We start from the raw sequence: 27127 nt of genomic DNA, 5'->3' as shown, positions 1-27127 counted from the left end.
TTGCTGATCCACACCATACATTCAAAGCATATTTATACCACTTTAACAGTCATGGCGACCCCCAACAATCCTGGGATTTCCAGCTTCCTCCTCACAGAGCCACAGTTCCTATAAGTCTTTGGGTAAAACCGTGTGCTTTACAAATTCTTGCTTTGTGGTCCCAATCCAGCTGAAGAAAGGCAGGTGGTGACCAGAGACAGGGCACTTTCTGGTTTGACCTCACATCTCTGGAGTTCTTTTCCTAGAGAAGTTCATGGTCTGGTGAAGTTTCTGTTTTGCCAGGGCTTTTAAATGTTGCTTTTTTATGCTATGTATTTTTTGCTGCTAGAGATCCTTAAAGATATTGTTCATTCCACAATTAAGTGAACTTAATTGATTTGCGCTTCCTGGGCTACTGCTTAAGTCCAGAACTTAAATATGCATATTAGTCTACAGTTCTATGAACGTTTGCTCTTCCCACATTAATTACTTACCTTTTTATGAGGTGGTCTGAGGTGGCTATTTTGCTTTCAAAAAAAAAAAAAAAAGTATATCAGTCAAAACTAAATACCAGAATCTGCTCTGTTAGGAGAAATTTGCACTGAAATGATGCTGAATTTTCATGAGGTCTTAAAGAAAAACACTCCACTAACTGATATAGAAATGTAAAGAACTGAACAAGGGCCACATTCACACCATCCATTAAAAAAGCTATATTACCACAAAGAATCCTGGGAACTGTAGTTTTTGTTAAGAGTGCTGAGAATTCTTAAGAAACCTCTTTCCCACCCCTAGAGCTACAATTTCCAGAGTTCCCCATGAAGAAGGATTAATTGTGAAATCAGTCTGAAAAGGAAACCACTGGGAAGAAAACAGGGGTCTTATAACAACTCTCAGCACCCTTAGCAAATTACAGCTTCCAGCATTCTTTGGGAGGAAGCCTTGAGTATTTAAAGTGGCATCATAGTGCTTTAAGAGTGTGAATGTGGCCAACACTGGAAGAATGAGAAACAGGGAAACTGAGGCTGGCTACACAATCCCATTTACTCTGGCTCCAGTGCACTCCCACAACTGGTGTTTGAAGCCCAAAATGCATAGCATTAGTCACAATCCTTGGAAGCCAACTCCTAGATGCTGAGATCCCTTTGCTCCTCCCCCAATAAAATATTTGAGGGGGACAAGCCCTCAAATGATGTCGATGTGCCCTGTCATGTGATTGATTATGCAGGGCGGGGCTTACCTGCCCCCTCCCATACTCACTGTCACAATCCATCTGTATTCTGTAGCTTCATGAGAAATACTGCCGTTTTATGTGCTTTCCCTCAAACCAGCTTCCATCCAGTTTGAAAATGTAATCTCTCATTAAGCTGAGGTTTGTATATGCACAGGTGATGGCTTCACTGAATAACAGCTGTGTGAGGACTGCAGGCACGGGAAACAAATCAGGTGAATAATGTGTCCGGCAACATAAAGTGTGACTTGAAACATAGCAGGAGGTAACAACCACCTTAATGTGTTCATGCCTTGAAAGAGACATGTTTGCCCATCCTTACTGCTTAGCCATTTACCTGCCTGGTTCTGTTTACTGTATCCAGTCCCCCTGGGTCTGAGGCTTTGGCTCAGAGCCTTGTCTGCGACTAACTTTACTTCTGTTGCTCCAACCTCCTTTGCTACTTCCAACAGAAACAGATTCCAATGCTCACCCTCAGTCTATCGGGGCAAGTGATGAGGGGATGGAGATTTTCCCAGCGCTTTATTTCTCTGAAGAAAATTTTCCTTTTCATAAGTTCATTACTTGCAATGAATATACCATGCACCGTTCTTTAGGTTGTCAACCTGCATTTGTGTGTCAACAGTTTTCAGTGCCTCTGTTCCCTCCCGCCCTTAAATGTAATTACAGTCGTGCCTTGGTTCTCAAACGTAATCCGTTTCAGAAGCCCGTTCAACTTCCACAACGTTCTGAAACCAAGGTGCAGCTTCTGATTGGCTGCAGGAAGCTTCTGCAGCCAATCGGAAGCTATGGAAGCCGCGTCAGATCTTTGGCTTCCAAAAATAGTTTGGCAAACCAGAACACTCGCTTCTGGGTTTGTGGCGTTCAGGAGCCAAAACGTTTGAGAACTAAGCTGAACCAAGGCACAACTATAATGTTAAGTGACGTACATGGCATTGCCATTACATTTTTTGCAATAACGTTTTCTACACAATACAACATTTTAACCACATTAAATGTGCTTTAATTTTTCTCTCAAATATTTCTGGTGAAATATGGTGAAAATTAACGCAGGCTGCTTTTTCTTAAAGCTTTGTTTAGTACGGTCTCCCCCAACCAGGTGCTCTCCAGATACTTTGGACTACAATTCCCACTAGCTGGCTGGGTCTGTAGTCCAACACGTGGGCTTTGGCAAATATAGGTTTATTGGGGTGGTGTTGTTTTTAATAAGCAAGATAAATATGCTAAAATAGATCACTCTAGGGGTCAGAACATTTTCTGATGCAAATCACCCAGTGCAATTTTTTCTGATAGGAAGGTTTTTAAAGGAGTTTTTCCAATTCAATTTCCCCCCCCAGAAAATCTGCATCACTGGTCAATGCAGTCCTTCTTTATTGATCCTGCTGAGGCTCTCGTCATCTTCTGTTTCCCTGCTTGGCTGCAACAAAGGAATCCTGGGAGCTCTTTGTGAAAGCTAGGAATCTCAAGCAAGTGAAGTATTATAGTCAAATGGGATTCAGTGTGCACAGCATTGCTTGTCCTGGTTGGCTGCAGAGAAAATCCAGGAACAATCTTAGAAGAGGAATTTTGTGTCACTTCCTTGATCCTTCTAACTGCAGATGGCCAAGATTGAACTGGGAATAGAAGCATATACCATACCACTGAGCCAAGGACACCTGGGCTGGGAGAACTTTGGATTTCAGCAGTGTGGGTGGCGCTGTGGTCTAAATCACTGAGCCTAGGGCTTGCCGATTGGAAGGTCGGCAGTTCGAATCCTCATGATGGGGTGAGCTCCTGTTGTTCAGTCCCAGTCCTGCCCACCTAGCAGTTTGAAAGCACATCAAAGTGCAAGTAGATAAATAGGTATCACTCTGGCGGGAAGGTAAACGGCGTTTCCGTGCGCTGCTCTGGTTTGCCAGTAGCGGCTTAGTCATGCTGGCCACATGACCCAGAAGCTGTCTGCGGACAAAACGCCGGCTCCCTTGGCCAGTAAAGTGAGATGGGCACTGCAACCCCAGAGTCGTCCGCGACTGGACTTAATGGTCAGGGGTCCCTTTACCTTTACCCTTAAAAAGTCCATAACCATCATAGGCTTTCCCTGGTGCCTGTGCCTGGAGGGATATGTTACCCCTTGAGGGCTTTTATGACATCAGCAGAACCTAACAATATTTTTCATGCATAATTCAACTGACCGCCCATGCCCAAGAGGTTTAGGGGCTAGCAAATGAGGCTGCCTTATACCATCTAGCCTAGTGTTGTCTATAATGGCTGGCAGCAGTTCACCAGGTTCTGAAGCAGAGGTCTTCTGCATTGCCTGCTATCAGTTTTTTAACTGGTGATGGCAGAGATCTTCTGCATGCAAAACACATGATCTACCAATGATCCATGGGTGTAGCCAGGGGGGCAGGAGGCATCTGCCCCCCAATCAAGTAAATAAATAAAAATACTTAACTAACAGCAGAAGTAACCAGAATATTTGAAATTTAAATGCTTGGTGAGGTCACCTGGATAATGTTGTGTCACATTCTAGCCATGCAACTGGCAACCCAACTGAGCAATACATTACCTCAAGGCTCTGCTCATCTCTCTTGCTCAGCCATGCACCACTTGTGCCATAGAGTAGACATTCAGTAGTACCTTGTGGAGAGTAAAGACTTGCCTAATGCCAGTGATGACAGGGGAGTCTCTCAATGGCCTATTCTTACTGAGTGTGCACAGAAAAACTGCATTGGGGAAAAAGGAAGAATTTGAGATGGATGTGCTAAAAGGATTTCCAGCAAATCCATAAACATTTTATTTAATTTAGATTTCTTTAAAAAAAATAAGATGAAAAAGGCATGTTCCTTGTAGTTTTGCAAAATATACTTATAAACTGCATGAAAGGTACTCCTTAGTGTTAACTTTTTCATTTAACTTCCTAGTTTTCAAATGACTGAAGATTTTGACAGATTTTTCTGAGTACTTGGGGTCAAAAGAGAGTAATTTAAAACAGCAGTTGTTGAGACACTTCATTCAGAATCTGCTAGACAGAGCCAGACAGCGGATGATGACAGGTGGGTGTCCTGCCCCCCCCCAAACATAAATCCTGGTTATGCCCATGCACTGAGCTGTGCCTCTTCCCTTGGAGATGCTACTCTCTTGTTCTACTTGCATGAGAGTCAGCTGTCTGGCGTGTGTGGTGCCTCAAAGCTCCCTCATTGTGACCATTGAAGTACAGGGGAGACGTGAACAGATTGGACTTCCTTGGCTTCAGCTTTTCCTAGTCACAAATACCTTTGTTGTGTCTGGGTTCTGACATTGATGCTGCCCCCAGCCCAGATCCTGCACTGTTGTTTTTTCTTTCTCTCCCCATTTCTATTTCCCGCTGTGCTCTGCAGTGATCTTCCTTATTTGCCATCTGTTTTCTTGCCGCAGCAAAAGGCACCCTGATGTGTATACTCACTGGTCAGGCTTCCAGGAATTTCATAGAAATGAAACACTGGGGTTCTATTCTGGGTGTCATATTATGTTTGCATGTCTGACACTTGATCTCTGAAGCCTATTGAATTTTGGTGTACCTTTGACATTCATAAATGTTGTGAGAAAGTGGGGAAAGTAGAATCGGGTCAGCTTTAAAAAGGGATCAGGTGCCTTCAGCCAACTATTAAAGCAGAGGCTATTCACATCTGTAGTCTCAGTTCGCATTTTGCATGGTCCCCTGTCACAGACACACATGCAGCTGGCAAGGGTGTTGGCTGTGTTTCCGCACTTTTAATGGGCATGTGAACATCAGGAACAGCGAGAACAAATCTGATGCCACTCTCCCCTTTCATGTCTTTGAGTGCATGTGTGAAAATGGCTAATGTATTTATTGTTATTTATTATTGCATTTATATCCCACCATTTTCCTCCATGGAGCTCAAGCTGGTGTACATGGTTCTCCCCTCTTCCTAATTTAACCACAACCCTGTGAGGTAGGTTGGCCTGAGAGATGGTGACTGGCCCAAGGTCACCCAGTGAGCTTCGTTCATGGTTGAGTGGGGATTCAAACCCTGGTTTCTTGGATCCTGGTCTGACACTCTAGCCAGTGGAATGAAGTTGAGGAATGGAAACCTGAAGGTCTCACTTGTGTTATTACTATTGCTTTTGTCTGAGCCTGTCCTCTACTTCTTCTCCTCCTTTTTGTGCTTGTCTTCCTTATCCAACTTCTTCTACTCAATGAGTAGGCATGGGAAATGCACAGAATTGCAGGTGGCAAGGAAATTATGCAGGGCATAGAATCACAAGTACAGGTGTTAGAATCAGCTCTGTTGTTTTGTCTTTTTAAAAAATGAATAGCCTGGGCAGCTTGGGTTTATAAACAGTGCATGATTCATACCTCTTTTGACCAAAACATCAAATTAGCATGACTTGTTGAGAGAGGAGGTTTTCCCACTTCCATTTCTTCCCATTCCTCTGGTTGATTCTCCCCTGCATGCCAGCCTTTTTGAATTCTAGATTAAGTAGATGAGTTTCAAGAATTAATTATGGAAATGAAGTTTGCACCATTTGCTGCAGCTTTCACTTCCTTCTGTTCATTCACATCTCCTCACCTTCACATTAATGATGTCCACATATGCATTTATGAAACTATGGTATGGTTTGCACATAGCACTAAGCCAAACCATAGTTTAATGGGAAGGAGCAAGTGTGCAGATATCCAGAGTGAATATTGTGGCTACTCTGCTCGTCCTTTGGTCCTGCTTCTCTCATGCTGCCATTGGTTTGGCTAGCGCAACAGGGGAATGCAAGCTCATATTTTGTCTCCCCCAAACAAACCCCAAGCAGCAAACCAATATTAAATCTTGGTCATTGCAACTCATGGTTTATTCGGAGCAAGACATATCAGGAAATAGGGTTTGGATTAAGTCAAATAAATAAGACAAATTATGGCTTAGTTCTGGGCAGCATGGCAGTATCAGATTCAGGGAGGAGTGATTTATATGTACTCCGGTTTGTTCTCCCTAAGCCATAGTTTGGCTTAGTGTGCAACGTAAACTGGGCCAGCGAAAAAAAGCAGTCACAAAGTAATCACACATTTCATGCAGTGTTTCATTGGTGCACATATGCACTGCTGCACATGTGACAAAGCACATGAAAGAATCTTGGTTCAACCACATGTACAACATCATACTTGGGGTTTTCATGTGTGTGTGCTTTGCCAATGCATCTGTGTGCATTGGTGATGGAGAGGTGGTAAATGTCTTGACTGAATGGAAAGCTGTGTCAAACTGTGCATGCAGAGTGTTTTGTACAAAATTTGGATTTATTTTTATTTTTAAAGGAACAATGAACAATTCTGGATATGTCAATCTCAGTTTAGAAACAGGACTGGGTAATTTGGAAGTCTAGTCTCCAGGGAGGCCTTCAGGTGAGAATTTTGGAAACATTACTGATGGCTGCCTTTTCTACCCCACTTTTAATTTGTACAATTGTTAGAACTGGATGGCTGTTCTGTTCTGTGCTAGATCGGTGGATATTTCTGAGCTACAAAGGTATTTCAATTTGCCCCCAAGCAAGGATTGGGGGGAAGGCATGTGACATGCCCACCACTAGTTTTGCAGATCTGTTTGGAATTTTCCACAGCTACCCTTAAGTGAAAACAAAGACATCAGTGCCAATCCCAAATATCCTATGTAACATATACTTTGGCCTTTATTTTTACAGTTATCAGATCAGTTTAGATTTATTTCTTACAACCACCGGTTGTTACAATACGAAGCAAGGAAGATGAGCATTTAATAACAAATGAGATGAGAAATAACATTAACTTAATTAAGCATAAATCAATAAAAAAACAATTAAAAGACTGGCAGTCAACCCAGCAAATGAAATAATAATAAGTCCAGCCTAACTGTACCAGCTTCCTGTTTTGTTTTTATTAACTATGACAAATCAAATAAAAATGATGGAAACAGCCAGGATTCTCCAGTTGTCTTTTATATTTGTCTTAATAAATATATAAAAACAAGCTTGTGCCTTAGCTAGTGCCATTAGGAAGGCAACAACTCTTCTCTTTAGCTTGATATCCTTTTCATTTTATCCTTTCACACACAGATAGGGCTGGCCCTGCCATTAGGCACAGTAGAAGAGGTGCTTTATATGGAATATTTTTAGGGGTGGGGAGTAGACAGAGCAGGGTCCTACATGGCTTCCGCAGAACTCCCTAAGCTGATCTGCTGCCCCCAAGCGTAGTGGAGGATGCTCTCCCATTGCCAACACTGAGGTAGGATCGAGCTGCCAGTGTGTTAGCTTTTGTTTGCGGAATGCAGAGGGACACCACCTTATCTTTTGCCTCAGGTAGCAAAGTATCTTGGACCCATCCCACACACAAAGAACATGGTACCATTGATGGTTTTCCTCTAATACCTTCTGTTAACAATTAAGCAGATAGTGGGGAAGATCCCAACTTTGTCTAATCAACAGCAGAGCTTTATGGCGTCTGTGCTAATCTGCCTACAAGAAGTGTAGAAGACATTAATGGAAACCTCACAATAATGATTTCATTAAGCAAGCAAAACTTTTTGATTTTAAGTAAGCAAACCTGTGGACGTGGGTGTGCCCTCACCCAGTCCCCCCTCCCCTGCCTGCCCCTTATTACTTACATCAAGTCCAGAGAGTGGCCCTGCCTGTCACCTTCCGCCTCCTTAGCTCAGTGTGTCTCTTTTAGAACTCAGCAGGGAGGAAGATGGGGACAAAACTTAAATTAAATGGTTGTGCCTATCATTTGCTCTGACTCCACCTACTGTTAGTTTCTCTGCCTCTTGCCCTATAAGCCACAATTGGCAATAGCCAGCAGTGGCTTGAGGGATATCTTTCTAGATATTCTTATATCAAATAAAGGGTCCTGTTTTAAACTTGAAATACTGTGCCAAGGTGTATCATTTTGGTTCTTAGAATTTTGTTCTGGATACAGTGTAAGGTGATTAGAACTTTGGAAGTCTCAGGTCCCTGCAGGTATTTGGAGCTGAAGGGAGGGCCTGTTTTCTCCCAGCAGGGAGCCAACATGATGCTCTTGAGATGTTATAGGTCTTCATCTTCCACCATCCTATCCCTGACCATTCCTGTCTGTGGAATGCTCTCCCCAGGGAGACAAGCATGGTGCCTTATTTTATATGTCTTTTAAGTGCCAACAAAGTCTTGTCTCAGGCTTTTGGCCCATAATTTGAAGTGTGGCACTGTAGGATCTGTTAGTCCTGCCTTTTACTTGCACAACTATGTTTTTCAGGGGGGTGTTTGGTGTTTTTTTTTTACTTGGTTGTTATTCATTGGTTTTTAGCCTAAGTTCTTTTGGGATGCTCAGGGCAAAAAAATGGACTAATCAATGTAATTAATCTTTCAGAGGTTATAAGAAACAAAGATCATTATGCCCTAGATAAAACAAAATGACTGCCTTGGTTTCTTCCATCTGTCTGTCTGGTCGTTTTAACTGTATCTAATTTTGAAATTGTTTTGTGGGTCTTTGGACCACAATAAAGTTTTGATTTGATGTAATTAATAATATTAGTAATAGGCCATGCTGGACCACCAACTGCTACCTTCTGTTTCTCTACCATCTGAAGAACTATAAAGAAGGTCCAGCAAAAAACTTTAGACCAGTGATGGGGAACCTCCAACTCATGGGCCTCATTAGGCTCACCTGGCCTCCTCATTTTACTCGCAAGGCCATTTTGGCCAAGCCCCCCTACCTTATAACTGACATCATATATATTGTCAGGTGTGGGGCAGGTAAAAATGCAGCTCCCATGGGGTTTGCTTTTACAATCACTATCATGGTTTTTGGGGCATGCAAAGTGCCTCTGCTTGTGTGGTTTGATTTCAAACCACGTGAGCAAAATTAAATATGACACCATTGTGCCATCAGTTGATTGGCAGGTAGGTGGTTGGCTGGATCTGGCAGCCCACTCCTACCTTAGAAACTCAGAGTAATTTGACTGGCTTACTTTAGGTCACATGCTTGGATATTTAGTCTTTGGACTGGCTTGCTTGCATATTACATGTTGCTTAATGACTGTCAACAGCAATGATGGGTCCACTAAATTCAGAGGCAGTACACTTGTGATCATCTTATGCTAGGGCCAAGCAATGGGAAGTGGCTGTCTCCATTTTGCTGTGATGTGACTACCACAAAAACAGCTAGGTAGTGCCACTTCTGGGAATAGTGTGCTGGAGTAGATGGTCCCTTGGTTTGATTCATCGCAGTCAGTTGTTATGTTGGCAATGGTTTCAGACAACTTCTTGCGTCAGAAACAAGCTATTTACAAGCTAAGTAAATAAACCAACAGCAACAATTGTGCATGCTTTCGCACACATACACCCAGCATAGATCAGATTGTTCCCAAATTGTACTCCTGATAGCCCAGAGAGAAAGCCAACAGAACTATGGGCCTCACCGATAATCAGCGTAACAAATTGTGGCCACATCTATAAGATTTAACCAGTATGTTAGCCTGAGGCATACCTAATGCCTGTTCATTAAAGGATCAGATGAGCATGCAGGCAGCATTCCAGTTGTTAAAATATTCATGTGCCAGTAGGTGTGTCTGTTCCTAAGACAGGCAAACCTGAGCGTAATGCATGACAGTCATATGGTTCCTGACTGGTCAACATTAAACCAATTTTCTACCCCCTTGGTTACCTGCTTTTCTTACTGTTCACAGCAGTTCCCCTGCGAATTACTCCAGTACTCACAGGCTGCTGTTTTTCTTCAAGTAGAGCTGTTGCATAACTGGACTGTGAGTTTGCTTGCTGCGGGCCACTGGTCCTGCCTCACTGATATGCCTATGGAAGAGTCTATCATTGCCCCGATAAGCTGCTTCTATACAGCTGCTGGGTAGCTGTATAGACAGCATCTTAGCACACTGTAGAACAGGGGTGAGGAACCTGTGTGCCTCCTGATGTTGTTGTATTCCAATTCCTGTCCACCTGTACCAATACCGCCTTTAGTTAGAAATGGTGCAACTTGTAGTTCAGCAACACCGGGAGGCAGGGGTAGTGCAAAACAGGAAGTGCTGCTTTGCCCTGGCGCTGCCATCACCACCTACCTGCTCCTGCCTGCTCTGCTGCCGCCACATGCTCTGCTGCATCTGCCACTGACGGAGAAGCAATACCACCAATAGCCCCAATTTTGGGCAGGATTGTGCCAATTTGGGGCATGATCTTGCCCAAAATTTGCACTGAGTGTGGTGCCGCTTCTGTGCCAATGGTGGAGGTGGCAGGGCAGGCAGGGCACCCATAGGCGTACCTGATGGGGAACCTCTGCCACAAGAAGCAGGGATCTCACCCTGCCTAATAGCTGAGCTGGCTCTGTCTGGAGGAACACAAGTTCTATTTTATTTCAGTAAACATGTTCCTCATCTTAGTGCCGTCCCCTTATTTTAGACTACACCTTCCATCATCCCGAGTCAACATGGCCAATATTCAGGAATGATGCATGTTGTAGCGCAGCAGCATCTGGAGGGCCAGAGGTTCCCCAAGATCCTGCCCACACCCCGTGCATTCAATGTTCACTCACTTAAAATGGCTGCTGAGTTCTTCCCTTCCCCTCTTTGTGCACCAAACTTTCTTCTGATTCCTGGACCAGATAATTCATCTCTCTCTCCTCCACCCCAAATTAGTTACATCTGTACAGCACTCCCCAGCTTCCACTTAGGGAAGTGGAAGTTTTCATATGCCGTCACTGGAGACACCAGTTTTCCATCAACAATGAAAGCTAAATGCTGCACACAGCAGTGGGAGAGCCGAAAAGCATAGAGACACTTGTCTAATTTACAAACTTGTAGCACCAAACGAAAGAGCAATCAATGGTTGAATACAGTCCACCATTTATTAACAGAGAGATCACAAGTTGGAATTCACCGTAAACAAAATCAAACATTGCTGATAATGTGCATAGATTTATTCTGTGCTGTTTCAAAGGATTAAAATGTGGATGTTAACAGCAATGTTTGATTTTCTTATTAATGACTTCTGTGATATCTCTGTTAATAAGTCATTGACTGCGTTCAATAATTGATTTAACCAGTAGATGGACACCAGCAATTTGAGAAGGTCTGGGAGCCGACACACATTGCTTTCCCCATGGCTACTGCACACACACTAGTCCACTCTCAGATAGACATGCTGAAGTACTCTTCCATGAAAGCTGCTCTGACTTTCATCTTCATTCAGAAATAATGTGATCAGGCTGCCCCTCCTGACCACTAGCCCACTTCCTGATCTGCTGTCACTCTTCCTAGTGATCAGGTGCTCCTGAGGCCTGTTACAAGGACATCTGTACCAGGGATGGGGAACTTGTGACCATCCAAACGTCGTTGGACCCCAGTGGCCAGGGATGGTGGTTAGACCACTGCAATGCATTGTATGTGGGGCAGCCTTTGAAGAACATTCAGTAACTACAGCTAGTGCTGAACACAGCAGGTCACTTGTCAACTCGGAGAAGAAGGCATGAATATATAGCATGGGTCCCCGTCTGACTAAGCTGTCGGCTAGCTTGTCTCTGAGGCCGATTCAAAATGCCAGTTTTGCTCTTAAGCATTGTATAGTTTGTGACCCCTATAGGTAATGGGTTGCCTTTCCCCATATTAAATTGTCTGCTCCATAAGATTGTCATACATACCTCCTCTAAGGAAGGTTAGAGCCGGGGTCAGCAAACTTTTTCAGCTGTGGGCCAGTCCACTGTCCCTCAGACCATGTGGTGGGCCAGACTGTTTTTTTTTGGGGGGGGGATGAACAAATCCCTATGCCCCACAAATAACCCAGAGGTGCATTTTAAATAAAAGCACCACGTTCTACTCAGGTAAAAACATTCTGAATCCCGGACAGCCTGTGGGCCGGATTCAGAAGGTGATTGGGCCACATCTGGCCCCCGGACCTTAGGTTGCCTACCCCTGGGTTAGAGAGTGGTGTCCACCATTTATGCAGGAGCTCCACATCTATGGAATGCTATACTGCACTTAGCATCCAATTTGTCTTTGTTTCAGTGCCAGGCAATACATTTTTGTTTTCCCATGTATTCCCACGGGCTGACTGGGTGTTTTTACCTTGATTATGTTTTTAATATGGTTGTGTATTTATTTTCACTAGTCTCACTGTATTTCCTTCTTGAAATTGCTTTAGGACTTTCTGTTGTGAGAGGCAATTCATAAATTTAATAAACTTAACCAAGTAACTAAATCTAGTCTAGCAACATCTGGAGTGCTGCAAGTTCCCCATCCCTGATTGGCTGGGACTTGGACACCAGTGTCACCACGAATGGCAAGTGATGGGCTTGATAAAGGCTATGAACTACTTGATATGGGGAATGTCCTGGGCATGGATAGCTGTGAATATCTTTATTTTCAAACTTGATGCCAAAACCAGGCCAAAACCTTTGGTGCTCTGGGCTCAGTAGCGAAGTGAATTCAGCTTGCACAGTATTCTCTGCATGCCTTTGTGGGAACTCTTCAGTTCCTTTTAAAAAGTACTGCCGAGATTACAGGTGTGACCAGACAGGGATGAAGCCAGTGCATGGAGCTGTTGCTGCCAGCACAGAAGGGCAGGGGACATATAGGCAGGCATGACACACAGCCACACTTTCACATGATCAGCCAAGCAGTCAATCACATACTCAACAGGTGGGTGTGGGGTGGGCAGGTTCATCCAGTTAGGAAAGCACACACAGCCTCCTGGTCCAGACATTTTGCTTAGGTTAGTGCCGTCACTGGCCTTTGCTCCTCCCAAGTCTGTGCTTCCCTTCCACCAAACAGAACATCACAAGTTCAAGTGGGTCTCCTGGGACATTGCATTTGTGTGCACAAAAGATAAATTTACCTTATTTAAGTATATATCATAATTGAACAACCAGTGGATATCCCATAGGCATTTCGTTGCCCAATGCGAGAACAGGATTCTTGAGTAGATGGGCCATTGGCCTGTTCCAGAAGGCTCTTCTTATGTTCTTATATTTAAGTCTGGGTGGATAAGAACAGCTGTGGAACAGTACGTGCTCTACTCATTAGGCTACTCCTACCCAGAAGTTGCTTTACAAAACTTCACTGGCTGCGAATGCCCAGTCAGCAACAGTTGTTGGGTTCACATTTTTCACCACCACCACCAGAAGTATTGGGTTTCTGAACTTGCTTTAATATGCTAGCTAGGGAGAAACAGGTGCTGTCATGAAACCATTCTGCCTGGCCAGCTGCCCTTACTAAACCTCTGTAACATGAAAATCTGGCTTGCCATCTGCCATATTCATGTGTGTGTGTGTGTGTGTGAGAGAGAGAGAGAGAGAGAGAGAGGGAGGGAGAGAGAGAGAGAGAGATTTGGACAGGACCAGCCTTGTTACAGTACAGGTTGGGTTATTGATTTGTATCAGTGGCAGTTCTGCAATTGATCAAAGGTTTCACAAATAGATCTATCCTAGATCAAGGCTTTGATGACAGGTTACGGATGCAATCCTGTTTGCTATGGATGGATAAATCTGTCAGCTTTAGATTCTTTTAATTCTTCACATTTTCCCAGTCCTTTGTTAACTTCATAACATTTTTGGAAGTTGAATCTTGATTCAGTACTGGTGACTGGGTAGTATCTTCCATCGCAGCTGAGGCAACAGATCAGATTGGGGGGACCCAGAGAGAGACCATGTGGCAACCAAGGGCAATAGCTCAGGTAGGGAAGGGCTCTTGCTATTGTTGCCCCTGAGCATCTGCTCCTTGAGCTGATTGTCTCACCTTACCTAACAGTAGGGCTTTCCCTATCCCTGCCTTGATTCCTTGTCTAATAGAACATTCTGAATCCGGGGGGGGGGGGGGGGGGTCAGAGCTAGCCCACCCATGAGGCAATGTGAAGGTGGCCACCTCAGGCAGCAAGATCCACAGGGGCAGCAGACCCCAATGCAGAACTTTACCCACTTACCTCACCACCTGCTCCTAATGTGTGGTGGATCCTCTCATCCCTTCTTCCCCGGTGGGGAGGGGGTGTCATTTTGTGGTTTGCCTCAGGTGCCAAAATGTCTTGGGCTGTCCCTGGGGAAAACAAATGTACAAATGAGTAATGCTAGCAAGGAGGCACAGTACATCCTTGAAGATATGCAGCAAAGGAGACTTGGTTACGGTGACCTGATCAGGTGTTCAAGCTGTCTGTTGCTATGGTAATGAGGCTGAACTAGAGTGAGAAAGAGACAGCAATTTTCTCAGTTTGGAACCACGTTTCTTTTCTGCTCATACTTGAGAGCTTGGAGAGCATTATGTCCCAGACATGGTAACACACCCACCAAAAAAGAAAAAGAAAAAAGATAATGGTGTGGAAAGAGAATGCTGATTTTCTAAGCGTTCATCTCCCCACCCCCACCCTATTAGCATTTATTTGCTGAGAACAATAGAGGACTGTATGATGTGAAGATATACTGCATTTACTCAAATGTAATGCACACCTTTTTTGGCCAAATTACGTTGCGAAAATTAGGGTGTGCATTAGACATTAGACATTTACATTTGCCAGCAAATATTTTTTTTGGTTCCGAGGTTTTGAAAACTGAGGTGTGCATTAGATTTGATGGCGCATTAGATTCACGTAAATACAGTATTTTACAGTGCAATCTTATGGAGGATAGGGCTTTCAATGCCTAAAAGCAACAATGGCTGTGTTTCACCTCCACTGTCAGAGACAAAGGTGTTGTTGTTGGCATCCATCTGTCTCTGGAGACAATGAAGGAGTATGCCTTTGGGGGGTGAGGTCAAGCCATTGGAAGGTTGCAGCACCTGCTGTGAGACTGATGCTGGAGAGACATGTTTTGTTGCAGCTGGGGCAGATGAAGGCGTCCAGTTGTGCTGCTGCAGATGCACAGGGCATTTCTTTTGCCTGTGCTCCTCCCAGTGGTCATTCCTCTGGTCACTGCCATGGATGCACAGCTCAGCTGCCCATCTCCAGGTAATGCAGTCTGACAAGGTTGATGTTTACGCTGCTAGGCCTTTAGGTCACATTTGCAGACAGCAATTCAGACATTCAGCATGTCTCTGAGTATCAGTTGCTTGAAACCTCAGATGAGGAGAGTGTTATTGCACTCAAAACCTGCTTGAAGGCTTCCCATCAGGGCACCTGGTTGGACACTGGAGGAAAAGGGTGCAAGACTAGATGGGCCACTGGGCTGATCCAGCAGCCAGACTCTTCTTATGACTGCTAAATGGAAGCTCCATGCTCAGAAGAAGTCTGACACTGAATAGGGATGGACAGATTGGTCTGTTTCTGGTCCTGCCAATTTCACATGCATTCTTAAATTCATTACCATCCCATTTCCAAATTAATCTGATATTTCAATTTTATTCTAAAGCTGCATTGGTGTGGTGGTTGTTTGCACTAATTAATCCAATCTAATTAATGCACTAGATCCAGACAAAAGGAGTCAGGCTTATTCTTATTTAAATCAGCATGAAAAGCCTGTAATCACTAGCTTTGATTTCAATGGGACCTAAGCATGAATAGATTGGCCTGGATATAACCTAATAAAGCCCTGTGTCCAGGTACCTAAAAGCAATGGGTTGTTTTTTCTTCTTATTAAAAAACACACACCTTATTTAAACATAATTTAGCCATCTCTTTCTGACAGAATTCAGGAAACAACTTAGTCAAATAACAAGTTTTAATCACCAGAATTAGGCAGGCAGTTCTCAGTTATTAACATGCAGGGTGAAGAAAGCCTCCTACAGGCAGTCAGTATTGGACAAATACTGTTGTATTATTTGCCCTGAACAAGGTCTGATGATGTTTAGCAAAGAATGGTTTATTGCAGCTGAGGTATTCACCTCATTTCAAAATAGAAGAGCCATGCCAAACTTAACAGCTGTATTGGGACACTGCAATAAACTGTAGCTTATGGGAGAATCTTCCCCAACATGGTGCCCCCCCCCCAGGTATTGCTGGACTGCGACTCCCATCATGCCTGACTATTGGCCATGCTGGCTGTGGCTGATGGGAGCTGCAGTCCAAATTATCTGGAGGAACCATGTTGGGGAAGGCTAGTTTATAATGATGGGAATGATCCTAGCCTTCTGTTAGCTCTGCATGTTTTACTCTCCGCTCTCCTCTTCCACCCCTGCTGCTGGAAGGCGATCAGAAGCTTTTACTTGCCATTTCAATTAGAGTTTAGTGCTATCTCCAAACCCATGGTTTGAAGTTGGATTGCTTCAAACAAACCAATATTTAAGACTGGCCACAATTTTTCAGGTTTAGGTGGCATAGAAATCTGTGCTTGGTCAAAAACCCATGTGAAAACTTTTTTTAATAACAATTTTTATTAAATTTTCTAAATTACATTTCAAAATATTCATTTAAACAACCTTGAATTGACGACTTCCCGTCTTCTCCTTCTGTGGTTCATTTTGCATACCATATATCCCTACATATTTCCCATGAACTAAACCATTCAGTAATCCTTTGACATGTCCATCAAAACTTATTTACACTGTTGAATTTATCTTAATGCTACCAACGTTTTTAAATAAACACAATTTTCACTTATATATTCAGTAAACATTTCCCAGTCTTCTTTAAACGTGCATTCTTCTTGTTCTCTTATTCTATAAGTTAAGTTTGCAAGCTCCACATATTCCATCAGTTTTGCCATTCATCTTTGGTTGGGACCTTGCTCGTTTTCATTTTTGAGCTAACAAAACATGGGCCGCGGTAGTAGCATAGGTAAATAGTTGTTGTTTTTTACACCTGGGAAGAAGTTTCCTTTGAATTATCCCCAACAAGAAGGACTCTGGGGTTTTTTGGAAATGTAGTTTCAAACATTTTTTTTCAATTCATTATATATCATATCCCAATACTCTTTTACCCTTTTAAAAGTCCACCACATATTATAAAACCTCTTTACAACTCTAGCACTTTCGATGTGAAAACTTTCAAATTCTTCCTTGATTCCACAGAAAATACATAGTAGTTGGTCATGAAGTCCATACATATGCTGTACTCATTCTCCAGTAACTTCTCCTGCATTATACTGTATGTGAAAGCAAGATCTCTTAGTATATCCTCCTTTAAAAGAAAACCAATCTCTTTATTTATTTTACTACATTATTATTGTATCCTTTCCCCCAAGGAGCTCAGGGTGGCATATGCTGTTGTCCTCCTTCTACCCCTCTTATCCTCCCAGCAAGCTTTTGAGGTTGGTTTTAGAGACATCTGTCCTACTTTTCTAAAAATGAACAAATAAACAAAATAAGCATTAAGCAGCTCGTAGCAAGGAATTTCAAACAAACAGAAATACAAAGTGAATGAGGAACACTCGCATTCTGCTTAAAATTGCACTTTACAAAAACAATAGGGACTAAAGCACCCAACGTCCAAAAGAACCAGGTAAGGGGTAGGGGAGCAAAGATCTATCTCACAGAAAGGCAAGAATGCATCAAATCAATCAGGCTCATGGCCGTTCCAGAAGAACCAAGTATTTATGCCTCCCTGAGAGGTGAGGGTGACATTTTGTAAGATTGGTGCCATAGCCAAAAATACTTTGCTGCAAGTGGATATCTTTTCAATTTCACATGGCGGAGGCATATGGAGAAAGGTTTCATAGATTGAATGGAATGCACAAGAGGGTCATACAAAGGAAATGAGCCTATCTCCCCCGCCCCACCTCCTTGTACCTTCTTCTGACCTGTACAAGCTGTTCCACCAGGGCTCCAGCTGCAAAGAATGAGAAATGAATGTTTCAGAAATAAATGGATTTTCAACCAGAACGCTTTCATCTGTATTACCTTTTAATGTTGTGTAACTAAAAGAAATGGGATTGTTGGTTTTCTTTTAATTTATTTTTAGAAAAAGTAAAGAAGGCACAGTCACAGTGGAAAATTGAAATTTTAGAGTCAAGATGCCCTTAAAAATGCAGGAACAAGTCATATAATAAGAAATGCTACATATAAAGTATGGGGGAAAATACAAAAGATGTTTGGAACAGAAAACCCCAAGATGGAACCTTCCACTAGAAGCAATCGCTGTTAAAAACAACAAAATCAAAGAGAACTGCCCCCCATCAAGTCTGCTCGCTGATTTGCTCAAAGACTCCTATAAATCAAGTTGGTATCAGCACCTCGAAAAAAAGATTGAATCTTTAGGTATCGAGCTGGAGCCCCTGTACAATTCTAATGAGCAATACATTTTTCATAATATTCTAACTAGACTAAAGGATGTCGAGAGACAAAATATTATGGCAGCTGTAAACAAAATTTGCTCCCCCATATTCTATGATTTAAATATCTTAGATAGCAGAGCCAATTACGTCACTAAATTAATAATTCCAGCCCAACGTAGGGCTTTTATGCTGGCCCGTTTGAATGTTTTTCCCTCAGCATTTGTCAGGGGAAGATATCAAAACGTTCCTAGGAACAAGAGATTCTGCAGATGTTCTATGAATGTCCCGGACACTGTTGAGCATATTCTCTTTCATTGCCCACTGCACAGTACGCTCCGTCAACGCGTGCTGTCCCCTCTTTCGGCTGGTCTGGAACCCCAGCAAGGTGAATGTGTGGGACTCTACCTATCCGACGCTGACCAAAGGGTAACGGCGGGGGTAGCCGAGTTTTTGGTAGCAGTCCTCCAAGGAGCAGGTTAACAAGGAAAACCACTGATTCTAGACGTATATATATATATATATATATGTATGTAGCAAACTGCAGCCTTTTTATATATATTTCAAGGCTTTTATATGTTATTTTCTCTTTTATGGTTTTATTTGTATAATGCCTAATAAAGGTTTGATAAGTAAGTAAGTAGATAATGTATAACACAATATTAAGGTAGGAGGAGGATCAACTAATATTGAGGTTATGAGAAAATATAAGATCACTTTTCTAGTTGGCTAGATTACTTCCAGGTGAATGAAGTGTTCAGATAAGCAGACAGGTTTTGAAAAGGAGCCTTCAAGATTCGAAAGAGAACTACTGATTAGTAATACCTAGGTAATTGCAAAAATGTATAGACTTCTTTTAGACTATGAAGTAATGGATGAGGAGGTTAAGGCTTCACTGATAAAGTGGGCCCAAGATATGGGCCATCCAATTATGTTAAAAAATTGGGAAAACTTATGGAATGTAAATTTGAAATTTACAGCCAGCTATAATATAAGAGAGAACATGATGAAAATGGCTCATAGGTGGTACCTCACTCCTTCCAGATTATCAAGAATGTATAAAAATCTGGCGAATACTTGTTGGAGATGTGGAGGAAATAATGGTGACATGATCCACATGTGGTGGACGTGTGAAAAGATTAAGAATTTTTTTTTTGGGGGGGGGGAAATATACGATGAATTAAAAAAGATGATGGGGATAACTTTTACTAAAAAACCAGAGGCATTTCTATTAAGTATTTTAGATAAAGAGATCCCAAAAAATCTAAGAGAGGTATTCTTGTGTGCAACCACAGTGGCTCGAATACTTGTGGCCAAGGGATGGAAAGATAACGAGGCTCCAAAAATAACAGATTGGCAAATCAAATTACAGGAATTGGTGGAGACGGCTCAATTGACTAGCAATTGACTAGCAAACTCAGAGGAAACTCAAAGCAAAAATTTGTGGAAAAATGGGATGGTTATAGAAGATATGTTCAAAAATGCAATAATAGTTTTGACTCCATGCTAGCATTCGAGTGATAAAGGAACTAAAAGGAGGTGGACAACAATTAAGGATGTGTTATGTTTTCAGAATGTATTGGAAAATTTATATAGAAAGGTTTATTGTATTGTGTACATTTGATTGTAAGATAAAATTTATGCAAAGGGACTTGACAGGAAGTCAAAGTTGAAGAAAAGATTTTGTAAGATAAAAGGGGGGAAAATATTTACTTTCATTATTATCGTGTGTGTGTGTGTGTGTGTATGTACATATGTGTATTTTTGTATGGAATGTTTGGGAGGAAATAAGACGGTATTGATGTATGTAATTTTTATTTCTCAATTATATTTAGTGGTAGTATGGTTGTATTGTTTTTTTGTAACATAAAATCATTCAATAAAAATTACTTATGGGTATAGGGAGAGAAAGAGTAGCATTAGAAATTATGGTAACCCATGGTACCTTTCTGCATGCCCTTAGGAAAGACCTAACTATTCTGAGTTGCATTGCTGTTGGAATCATGCAGATTGCAGTGGTCTTTTCTCCACCATTCCTGCATAGGGCTACCAGGTCACACAATCAATACCTCCATAAATGCCAACCAAATTGGCTGCTCATTGGTGCTGCCCTGAAGGCTATCATGCTGAGGTCACCAGATCTATGAGTTGGCCCATTTTGAATAAGTGCAAGATGCTGTTGGCTTGATCATATGAGAAATCCTAAACCCATTGGGATGAACTGAAACTGTGCAAGGGTATGGTTGCTCATCTCACTGGGGCTTGCACAAGTGCATTAAGTTTAGGCATATATTTGCATATGTGTTGCCTCCTGTGAAAACAAAGAACAAAAGAGGACATGGATTTGCATAAAATGTTCACATGCTAATTTGCATGTACAGATTCAAATCTAGAAAGAATTGCTTTAATTTAAAAAGAAATACAATGCATGTCACCATACTGGGAAAGATTGGGACCACCTGTGTGCCAATCAAGTCTCTTCTCCAGGTGCTAACTGTGGATAGGCAACTTAAGAATTTAAGAGCTAAAGCTCCATGGTACAACATCTGCTTTGCTGAAGGGCTCAGGTTCAGTCCCTGGAATCTCCCGGTAGGGCTGGGAATATCCTTTTCTGAAATCCTAGAGAACCACTGACAGTCAGTGTAAGACAATTTGATTGATTGATTGATTGATTGATTGATTGAATGAATGCAAGACAGTACCGAACTTGATGAACCAAAGGTCTGCTTCAACATGAGGCAGCGTCCTTTGTTCTTAAGTATCCTGACCAACCAAATAACAGCCTATGGAAAGCCCCCGCTGTTCTCCTTTCTTAGGGTTCTTTTATCTTTAAACTGGACTTGGATCAGATATCTCTCCAGATAGAGGATGGTCCCCAAACAGCCCTTCAAATGGAGGACTCACCTCCTTAAAGTAAGATGCATGGCCAACTTGATCATGTTGTCAGTTTGGCCTGTGTCTAATTCTACCACTCTTAAGGGCACCCTATATCTGCTACCCAAGGGTGCTTTGTGGTAGGGCTGAAGGCAATGGAAGCTTCTTGATCTTTAATGGTGATGTACCCAGATCTAGTGGCAGAGCTTCATGCTCTGGCACTGGGGGGCGGAGAGCAGACGGGGGCGGGGCCCTGCCCGGGGATGTGTGCCAGCCCCCCCACCTGCTCTCCACCCCCCAGTGCCGGAGCATGAAGCTCCACCACTGGATCTGTCACCATTAAATATCAAGAAGCTTCCATTGCCTTCAGCGCAGGTGAGGGGGCAGGCGCAATGGCACCCCACCGGGATCGCACTGCTGGGGGCAGTGCACTACCCCCCACACTCCTCTTTCTTCCAGTGCCCAGATCATAGCCTGGGGCCTTGAAGCTTGAACTGCCATGGGCCCCCCTTTGCAACCAGCAATGAGGTCTGGGTGACCACTGCTATCTTCTGCAAGGGGGTTGTTCCACAACAGATCATCACACCTTTACAACATCTGTTCTACCGACTCTCCTACTTTGGGATTGTTGAAATATACACAAGAAAAAATAACCAATTTCAGTTGTGTGACTCAAATTGGGTCAACTCTGAAAAAATTAAGCAATGTGGATGAAAGCTGCTTCTGGGGCCCCTTCAGGATTAGGGCCCCTGAAATTTAAGCTTTATTCGTTTCATAGTAGATCAGCCCCTGGCCTGACCTCATGTTTTGGTATGGAAATATTCTAAAGCTTCAACTCATTAGGTTTTGTAGTTTTGTTGTGCTTGGAAAGAGGCTGTGTGCATGAAATGAAACCTGTTTCTTTCTGCAGTTTGCTTGACAAGTGTTTTACATCTTTCCTCCAGCATAACTAAATGTACACTATTTCAACCTGTTCTGCAAAAACCAATAATGTTTCTACAACTCCAACTGCCATAGAAGAAATCTTCTTCTGTCTTCCCTTCCTTGACAAGGTTATTTTTATCTTGATGCAGTCATCCTCTACTTCATTTTTGTTCTTTTTGTCTGCCTTCATCCTGAATTTTGATCAATGCTTTATGAGCCAGGCTAGGACTGTGTGTGTGTATTTTGCATGTTGTTGTTTTTTAAAGATCATGCATCTCCTGCAGGGGATTTGAAGGGCAAGAGACATACTCAGGGGTCGTGTTGCTAAAGTCTTTGCAAAGAGAGATTCATGGGATCCTGGAGATGAAATTACATCTTTGCAAGACTCTGTCAGGTTAAACCTTTGTTGGAAGCACACAGGTAGCAGATTATCCATTCACTGAATTGCAAAGGCTCTCACTTGAATGGTATGGTAAAAATGGGGCTGAAAAAGAAGGCAAGGCCAATGCATAGTCAATAGGCCATTTACAATGGTAAGGTCCTGAAATTTTGTTTCATCTCTAATGGTAACCTCCACAGGATTAGGGGACCACATTTTCAAATGTTTTGCAAATGCTGTCTCGTAAAGCAAATAGGATTTATGTCTCCTAACCTGCATCTTTTATTTTTCTGCATGGACCTACCATATTTTTCCATGTACAGTGGTACCTCGGGTTAAGTACTTAATTCGTTCCGGAGATCTGTTCTTAACCTGAAACTGTTCTTAACCTGAGGTACCACTCTAGCTAATGGGGCCTCCTGCTGCTGCCACGCTGCCGCTGCACGATTTCTGTTCCCATCCTGAAGCAAAGTTCTTAACCCGAGGTAATATTTCTGGGTTAGCGGAGTCTGTTACCTGAAGCGTATGTAACCTGAAGCGTATGTAACCTGAGGTACCACTGTATAAGACGCCCCCATGTATAAGACAATCCCTATTTTTTTAACCCAAAATTAAGGAATTAAGTTGTTTAGCTTTTTTGGAGGGTGGAGGAGGTCACTTCCACCAATTGCTCACCTGCCTGCCCACCACTGCCGATCACTTGCCACAGCCACTGCCGATTGCACACCTTGCTGCAGCCGCCAGTTGTCTGCTTGTACACCGCCATCAACAGCCCACCCACCCACTTGCCACAGCTGCCAATCACCTGCCCGCTTCTCCACAGCCGCCAGTCACCTGCCCAATTGTTGCAGCCACAGCCAATCGCCAGTAGGCCTTGCTGCAGCCACCAATCACCCGCCCAGTTACCACTGCCAATCTCCTGCTTGCTGCTGCCATTAATCACACGTCCCCCCTCTGCATTCACTTTCCGGGTATAAAATGGCACCCAATTTTTGCCTAATTTTTTTAGCAAAAAGCATCGCCTTATACACGGAAAAATGCGGTATTTCTTTCTGTACCCCTTCTCATGTAACATCATGGCATCTCATTCAGAGCTGATATAAGCGACACTAGTTGAAGAGGTTTGGGTCACAGTGAAACCCAAAGCAATTGCTTCTAAACTACATCAAGAAAATGCAACTGATGTAATTTCATAGCCTCTGGCCAAAGCCCCTTTCCAGCTATTAGGCTGGATGGAGGTAATAGGAAACTACCTTGCTTTCCTTTGTGTTGGCAAAATAATGTGTTGATCGACCAGATGGCTTTGTGCACCAGTGGTCAGGTGGCAATTTTGTTTGCCTGCAACTGGGTTCGTGCAGGAAAGGTTCAGTCAAAGCACAATGTTGTTGCACGCTGCCGCAATCTCTGAGTGGTGGGAGATTCCATGGGTTCCAGGTGCTTATCCAGGGTTCGTGTTTCCTTTTGGGAATGAGGCAGAGACAGCAGAGACTTGGGGTGTGGCCTACGATGGAGGGGTTCACAGCATCAACACCCCAAAAGGGTCTTGCTTCACCCATAGACACAGCCTTGGATTCAAGCAGAAATGAGCCATGGCCCACTCTTTGCCTTTCCAACCTGCAGCTTTTTCCTCTAGGTCAGTGGTTCCCAATTAGCTAATTGCCGAGGACCCATTATTTTTCAAAAGCCAAGCCGCGGATCTCCTACTTTTGAAAATTTGGATAACTCTGTGGTAGTTACCTCTGCAAAGCAATTTTAGGTATACTGAAAAACAGACCAGGACTGAGCTAGTTTTCAACATCATGATACAGTGATACCTCTGGTTAAGAACTTAATTTGCTCCGGAGGTCTCTTCTTAACCGGAAACTGTTCTTAACCTGAGGTACCACTTTAGCTTATGGGGCCTCCCGCCACCGCGTGATTTCTGTTCTCACCCTGAAGCAAAGTTCTTAACCCTTATTATTTCTGGGTTAGCGGAGTCTGTAACCTGAAGCGTCTGTAACCTGAAGCATCTGTAGCTCGAGGTACCACTGTACATCAGTAGCTAGACATAACGATATTCTGATATATCATGATATCTGAAATTGGAGATCAGGCATAGGGATGAGGGAAGCAGCAGTCATGGAGATTGGATGCAGGGGGGGGGGGGAGCGGAGTGACCTCCATCAAAAGGTTTGAGTGGCAGGGGATGGGGATGGAGGGTGCTGCCATCATTAAGCCGCCATCATTGGGGCAGCCAGTGGTGGCAGCCAGCAAATATGCACGTCCACTGTGGCTGCAGCTTTCCTGAGAAAAGCTGCTCCTCCTCAGTGCCAGGGGAGGGTAGTGCCACGGTGCCTTGAAGGGAGGGCGATCAGTTGCCCTGTTGTCTGTCAGTGTGAGGTGGAGGCAGTGGCTTGCAATTAGCTGCCCTGTTTTCCATCACCATGAGGGAAGGCTGCAGCATTATCGGCTGCCTTGGTCTCCCTCAGCATGAGCGAAGGCAGATCAGATCAGCAGTGCTATTGGCTGAGATCATCGTGCCATATCGGCAAGTGCCTTGAAATTGGCTGCTGTGCTCTCCCTCGCAACAGGAGCGATATATTGCTGCATATTGCCGAGTCAAAATTGTTACTGTGGTGTCATTTCAAAACCGATTTTGAAAAATCACACAGCGCTAAAAAAAGACAATAAAATTTGTGATATTGCCATGCAAAAATGACAAAAAATTAGTTGGGCGGGAGGCAAGGGATGGGGCTGCGGACCCCCTGAGTGAGTTCCACAGACCCCCAGGGGTCCCTGGACCCTTAATTGGGAACCACTGTTCTAAGCCATATCGCAGCAAACTCTGCAACTTCAACTTTGTCATTCTAAGAGCCGGAGGAGGGGCCCCACCCATTTGCATCCCCAGGCGGAGACCCCCGCCCCCCGTGAGACAGTTGAAAGCAATGAATCACACATGACAGCTTGTTATGGGATTTAAAATGGCCACAACTTTATTAACAGTTTCAGGTGTAGGAAACCTTGGCTTAGGCCTTGGGCGTGTATCCCTGTCAACCACCCAGCCAGGGGAATGAGGCACAGCAGGGTTAATCAGATCAGAGGGGGCACTGTAAAACACATGTTTACACAGCCCCCCCCCCCTCCGTGCAACTTAGGAAGTTAATTGACGACCTTTCAGCGTATGGCTAGTGATTCCCTTCATGCAACCCCCTTTATCGGGGAACCCTGAAATTGTTGTCGCAGAAGGGGTGAGTCATCACATCACACCCCCTATAAGAATGAAAGAATGGGTGCAATCCACCCATTAATTTGATAATGAATGTCTGTATATAAATAATCTATCTATCTATCATCTATCTATCTATCATCTATCTATCTTTATTTATTTATTTATTACATTTATATACCATCTGTTTCTCTGAGGAGCACAAGGTGGTATATGTTGTTTTCCCCCTCTTTGTTTTATACTCACAACGTTCCTGTGAGGTAGGTTAGGCTGAGAGAGGCAGTGACTGGCCCATGGTCACCCAGTGAGCCTCATGACTGAGTGGGGATTCAAACTGTGGCCTCCCCGCTCACAGCCCAGCACTCTAATCACACTGGCTCTCTATCTATAATATCAACTATAGCCAAGAAATTGAGAGGACTGCTCAGGCTCTATTATGCCTCATGTGGATCCATAATTGGCCTCTACAGTCACTTATGGACTCATTGTTAAAACTGTGTTTATGGAAGACAATCTTACTCGGCTACGAGTGATCGCCAAAGAAGAAGAATATGCCTCCTACACACACACACACACACACACACACACACTTTTTCTCCTCTTCTTGGAGTTGACTCTGCTCCACATTGTTAGGAAGCCATGCCGAATAGGGTCTATCAATCACTGCACTGTCAAAGAATTCCCAGTTACGTATTTTGCAAAAAATGACAAAAGTGAGTAGCAATGCACTGCCGCCACTCCACATGGACACTTAATTATTAATACTTGGACATTAATAATTGTATTTCTTTCCCCCTAGAAAGTGCCTCACTTTCTCCTATAAAACAAAACAATTTATTGACAGACAACGTATAGCACAACAGAGTGTTTAAGTTTCAGTGTAGGTGTGGCAGCCTGGCAGCCAGAGGCGAAGCAGTGCAACCGATTAAATGGGTTTTATTATTTTGATATCAGAATGTTTGAGCTGAAATAAAATATTGCTAAAGTACTCTCCACCCCATGCACTGGGGACTGAGCTCATACTTGCTCGAGCTACTGAGTTCTAAGCGTTAACAAATCTATTTTCTAGACATTTTGAGGGCTGGGAGGCAGACGGCTGGCCTAGATTTCCCCAAACACATTATGCCAGGGAGAACAGGCACAGGAATAGGAGTGTAACTTATAGCCAGCTACAGACTTTCCAAAAGGATGGAAGGTGAGCCCACTGGAAGCTATTAGATATTAGAATCCCATCTAAAGTGTCAATTTCAGTTCTCTTAGGTTTGTCATTCTCCCGTTCTTAAATTCAGTTCTACATGTTTCCAGCACAATCTGTAACATCAACAACAACATCAACAACCCTAATGAAAAATTGTCAGCATTTTAGTGTGAATTTATGTTCACTATTGGGGGGGGGGGAGTCTGGACTAACATACATGTTTTTTGCCAACAAGT

At 43.3% G+C, this 27127-nt stretch overlaps 1 protein-coding gene across 9 annotated transcripts in view; it reads left to right on the top strand.

Moving 5' to 3' along the window:
• The window catches only part of PAK3 (p21 (RAC1) activated kinase 3), a 92861-nt gene that overhangs the window by 3478 nt on the left and 62256 nt on the right, over nucleotides 1-27127 (top strand). For 3 of the 9 annotated variants that reach the window (XM_083722309.1, XM_083722303.1, XM_083722305.1), the window contains 2 exons: nucleotides 1368-1425; nucleotides 4111-4242. The exons of 5 other annotated variants lie outside the window; for them this stretch is intronic. The gene's annotated coding sequence lies outside the window, so the exon portion shown is untranslated. The remainder of the gene's footprint in view (nucleotides 1-1367; nucleotides 1426-4110; nucleotides 4243-27127) is intronic. One more of the 9 variants, XM_083722300.1, reaches the window with a different exon arrangement.

Source organism: Podarcis gaigeae (assembly GCF_964106915.1).
Source record: "Podarcis gaigeae genome assembly, chromosome: Z".
NCBI lineage: Eukaryota > Metazoa > Chordata > Lepidosauria > Squamata > Lacertidae > Podarcis > Podarcis gaigeae.
This window is presented reverse-complemented; position numbering and strand designations above follow the sequence as displayed.